Genomic DNA, 5,789 nt, shown 5'->3' on the forward strand with positions numbered 1-5,789 from the left:
GGTCTATTACAGAAAAAAATGCCCAATATGTGAAAATAATTGTTTGAATTCAAAAGGACCTCCTCCAGGGATCACTAAAAGAGGAAACACTCCCAAGGATAAGAGGCAAATTGATTTTTCTGAGCTACCAACAAGGAGTCAGGTATCTCCTAGTGCTGGCAGACAGCTTCTGGACACCCAATAAAAGATTCTCCTGTTGCACCAACAAGGCCAGGGAAGTCACCAAGGTGCTCCACAAAGAGGTCATATCCAGGTTTGGAGTGCCTACAGGGATGTCACCTGATAGGGAACCTCATTTTATATCTGAAGTGTTTCAGCAGCTTAGTAGGAGTTGGGTATAAACTGGGATTTACACACTCCATGGAGACTGCAGTCCAGTGGAAAGGCTGAGCAAACAAATCAATCCCTGAAAAGACAAATTAGCAAAATATGTCAGGAAGCTTTCTTGGAATGGCCACAGGTGTTACCACTAGCCTTGTAACAAATTAAAATACAGCCCCAAACTAAGCTGAAGTGAGCCCATATGAGTTGATATTTGGGGGACTATATTCTGTATTCTTTCCTGGGTCCAAGAAACAGATTGGAAATCAGGAAATGGAACAGTAATTAATTTCATTAGGGAAATCCTTGAGTGGGTTTACCACTCCCTCTGAACCTCTTGCCCTAGACACCCCAATTCATTCATTTCAGCCTGGGGATTCCATACACATCAAGACCTGGAAACTGGAGGCACTTCAGGAGCATGGAAAGGACCTTATCTGGTTCTGTGGACTACAAGAACTGTGGAAGTGAAAGGAATTCACTCCTGGATACACTGAATCAAGAGGGCTCCTGGCCCAGAGTGGCCAGTGGAAAACTCCAGACCCCTGCAGCTGAAAATCTTGAAGACATCAGTAAATGAGCAGTGAAATGCAATACTTATGGGAATCACATTACCTGTAGGTGGGGGTGTTGAAGAAAATTTAATATTGACTTTAACCCAGGGGTTTGGTGAAATGTGCAATCTGTCCAGCATTAGAGCCTGCCTCCCTATGCCCCATTCAGCAGGGGAACACATTCCTTGGGGAATTGTCCTTATAGCTCTGTCACTGGTGATTCCTTGGGGAATTGTCCTTGTAGATCTGTCACTGGTGATTCCTTGGGGAATTGTCCTTATAGCTCTGTCACTGGTGATTCAATATAATAACCTGACCAAGGAGATAGCAAAGGCAAATGTCACCCACTACCTGGATGAGAAGGAAAGATGCAGGTGACAAAGAGATGGTATTAAAGATGATATTAAACCCTTGGAGGCCAGGGGATAATATGGCAGAGGGGTGAGGAGTGTCCAACAGGGCCCCACAGTCTCACCCAAATTTTTTAGAATTTGCTTTAGCAGCCTCTGGAGGCCAAGCAGCCAGGTTGATAGACTTATGTTAGATTAGGAAACATCCCAAAATGTCAGACTTGTCAGAGTGTCAAGCTCTCTGAAGCAATCCTCAAAACTAGACAAAGCCCTTAAAAGGGCACTTAGGGGAGGCAGGATGCCTAGATTGGGGAATCACACCTATTAATCACCCAAGTAAGGGTCAATAGAGGTATGGAGAAAAACAAAACAATTAAAGTCAGCCAGCACCACAGACTGGATGGCCAAGTTAGTTCTAAACTTTGGTAACCAGCCCTTAAATTGTGTCAAGTCCCTGGAAGTTCCTTCCCCAGGTTACACTGTTTGGGGTACCCCGAGGATATTGATCCACCTGACTGCTTGGCTCCACACCTGACAAGTTACCTTAGGATCATTAACCTTAAGCCCAGCTTGGAAAAGAAGCCCCATAAAAGCCCAGTATTGGGGGATGCTGTCATCTTATGGCAAAAGCTCTATGCTGTTGTCTCCTTATCACTAAAGTTTCACACCTTCTTGGTGTTTTCTCATGGGCAGCTCCTCAGAGCACTGACTCTCCCTTCCCCACAAAGTGGCTCCATTTCCCTTCCCACCCAGACAAGCCACTCTTTTACAGCACTCTTCTCCTCACTGGTCACAGCTGTGGCCTCTTAAAGTCAGGCCTGTTCCTAATCTTTGCTAATTGGCCCAGCTGCAACTCCTTAGGGTGAGATTACTTTCTGCACTGTCTTTATTTTCTTATATTCTATCCCTCCACAGGGGTAGGGTAAAGCAGGACGTGAATGGACAGGACCTTCAGCTTCCTCAGTGTTTCAATGGGCCCTGCTGAGTTTTGTCTTACCAGGAGCCATGGCTCTAAAAAAAAAAAAAAAACAAACCAAAAAAACAACTTATTTTTTTTACTTTCCAAGTTAGATTATCTAACAATCTGAAGCTATAGAAAGGGAATTTCAAATTATAAATAAGCAAACATTGAACTGACTTACAAAACAGACTGGTCTTAGATTGATTGCTGGCCAAAGAACAGGGGCTTTGTGGATATTTAAAAGTGGACAGAGAACAGTGTTGTGTACACATCCCAAACATAAAAGATCTCCAAAAACAACTTAAGAAAATGTGGCAAGTTGCTGAAGACAGCAATGCTATCCACAAGGCCTCTGAAATGAATTGGTTCAATAAAATTCTCCAAGGAACAGGGAGATGGTCCCTGAGAGGATGGCTGGCTAAAATACTGGAAACCCTTGTAATTACAGTTGTAGTTGTAGTAATTATTGGTCTTGCTACTGGTCATGTTTACAAAACAATCAGTTGTGGTCTTGTGAGAATGTGTACGATTGTAGATAGGAATTGAATTGAAATGTACCAAATAATCTTACAAAAACAGAGAAGTTTCAAAGTAAGGAATTGGTGCCATGAGGCTTAACTCATTTCTCCTGTGCCTGTGAACTTTTAGCCATAAAAGATCTCCAAAAACAACTTAAGAAAATGTGGCAAGTTGCTGAAGACAGCAATGCTATCCACAAGGCCTCTGAAATGAATTGGTTCAATAAAATTCTCCAAGGAACAGGGAGATGGTCCCTGAGAGGATGGCTGGCTAAAATACTGGAAACCCTTGTAATTACAGTTGTAGTTGTAGTAATTATTGGTCTTGCTACTGGTCATGTTTACAAAACAATCAGTTGTGGTCTTGTGAGAATGTGTACGATTGTAGATAGGAATTGAATTGAAATGTACCAAATCATCTTACGAAAGCAGAGAAGTTTCAAAGTGGGGAATTGGTGCCATGAGGCTTAACTCATTTCTCCTGTGCCTGTGAACTTTTAGCTGAGAAATAAACCATGCAAAATCTGCTCTGCCAGCAAGGACAGCTGGGAGAGAAGGAGACATCTGGCTCAGGAGTGCTGGAATAGCCAAAACAAGGACTGAGTTTGGGAACTTAGGGAGGGTTTTATGGCAATGGCCAAATTGTAACATGCATGTAACACATCCAAATTGTAATATTCAAGCAACAGACTTGTAAAATTGTGTGTGCACACAAAGTTAGCAGTTATCACCCATGTAACCAGGTGCCTGAATAAATGATGTCCTCCTTAGCTCTAAACTGGTGTTAAGCAGCCTTACTCAACGAGTTGTCAGTGCATCTGGGGACAGCTCAGGCTGAGATTTCCTCAGCAGGGTCTCAGCTGTCTCTCGTTCCATGAAGCCATTTCTTCACAGAGTAATGAATAGGGCAGGAGATCTTTCTCCTTTTTAATGCCTTTATTAAAGAGAATCAGCTCAGGTGGGGAGAAACCGGCGGATCGCGCCCACACCGCCGCTGCTCCCAGGGGTGGCACGGAGGAGGAGGGTGGTGATGATGATGATGCAGCAGCTGTGTCTGCTGGTCTGCAGGCAGAGCTGGGGATTCCGTCCTCACGGGAGATTAGGAGATTCCACCTTTTTGGTTTAACATTTCAGGTCCTCTCTCTAATTAACATCTTCTCAGGTGAGGGTGAGAAATAAAAAGGATCTTAGCAGGTACTGGATTACATTCCTCATCCTTAGACATTACCTAGGTCCCCTAATTCTATGTTGGCTCGTTGTTTTTAGGGTTTTTTTCCTGGAAAGTTTCAAAATTGGTGAAATGCATTCTGATCTGCCTACTAGCTCTGATGTCACACCCTTCTGGTACTGCAGGGTCTGGTGTCACTCCCTGGCAGCACCAGGGGGACAATGGCTAATCACCAACCATTAACGGGCAATTGAAGAAGAACCCTCAACAAAGCTAACAGCAACTGGTTCAGCTTGTTTTAACTCTGCAACCTTAAAAAAAAAAAATAGATAACTTTTTACTCATAACACCAGCACGATAATGCAGAAACAGCCCAAGCTCTCTGAAGCAAGGCTCACACCTGGACAAAGTGTTGAAAGGACAGTGGGGAGGCAGGATGGGGGCACCCCCAAACAAAGGTCTGTGGGCTTTCATCCTCTCTCAGCCCAAGCAGCATGCACGTCTTCCTCTGGACTCCTCTGCTCCTGCTGAGGCTCCTCACCACACATACACTCCTTTCCTTGGACAAAATGTTGGTGTTCCACGTCCCTTGTCCCTGGCTCAGTCTGCAGCTTGCTCAGCGTTCCCGTGCTGGAATCACAGGAGGGCTTTGTCCCCTCCTCCTGGCTCAGGTCACCAGGCTGCCACCATTCTCTCACCAAGGTGAGACTCATTCCAGTGGGAGCAGGCAGTAAATCTTCACAAAATGTCCAAGCTGGATTGTAGCAAAGGGAGGGTTGTGACACGAGCAGGAATTGAACCCTCATGCTGTAATTTCAGTGAAATTACAAATGCAGGATTTGAGAGGCTGCATGTCTCCCCAGCGGTGTGGTCTGTAAATGCACAATCACAGAGGGTTTGTAAATAGCATCCTTTTCCAACACACACAATACACAGCTGCAGCAGTTCAATCAGGACGAGTTTCAAGATGACAAACACCTTGTTCCCTGTCAAGACAAGTGTCTTGGGCCATCATGGCATTACTTTCCCAAAAAAACCTCTGTTGTTCCTGTACAACACCCTTGTGACACCCCCTGCCCTCCGGATCATCCCCTCCCCAGCCATGTCCCACCCCTCCTCATCCTCACTGACCACCCTGGGGCTGCCCTGGACGCTGATTTTCACAGGAATTTCACTAAATCCCACTCCAATTCTTCATAAACTGAGCACACCTTGCTGCTGTTCATATTACGTGTGAAACTGGCTGATATGGAAAAATCTGAGGAAAAGTGGAACTGATCAGGGTTTATATGGAACTGATGGGGATTGATATGGAATTGATAGGGGATGATATGGAATTGATAGGGGTTTATCTGGAACTGATAAGGATTGATATGGAATTGATAGGGGTTGATATGGAATTGATAGGGGTTGATATGGAGTTTGCAGGGATTGATAGGGAATTGTTCAGGATTTATTTGGAATTGATTGGGATTTATATGGAACTGACAGGGGTTGATATGGAACTGATAGGGGTTGATATGGAATTGAGAGGGGTTTATCTGGAACTGATAAGGATTGATATGGAATTGATAAGGGTTTATATGGAATTCATAGGGATTGGTATGGAATTGATAGGGGTTTATATGGAATTCATAGGGATTGGTATGGATCGATATGGAATTGACAGGGATTGACATGGAATTTATAGGGATTCCAGAGGATGCCGGGATAGGGCCCGGGCTATGGTGTGCGGAAAACCCGGACTGGATTTTGCCAGAATACGGAATGGGAGAAAACCAGGCCGGACTTCAGCGGAGCACGGAATGGGGGAAACCCGGACTGGATTGCGGCTCGATCCCGGAATGGGGGCCCTAGGCGCGGTCTGACCGCCGTGGCTGGCACAGAGCCGCACACAGATGGCACACCCGGCACACA

The sequence above is a fragment of the Pyrgilauda ruficollis genome, unplaced genomic scaffold (genome assembly GCF_017590135.1).
Source record: "Pyrgilauda ruficollis isolate IOZ18807 unplaced genomic scaffold, ASM1759013v1 scaffold66, whole genome shotgun sequence".
In the NCBI taxonomy this organism is placed as follows: domain Eukaryota; kingdom Metazoa; phylum Chordata; class Aves; order Passeriformes; family Passeridae; genus Pyrgilauda; species Pyrgilauda ruficollis.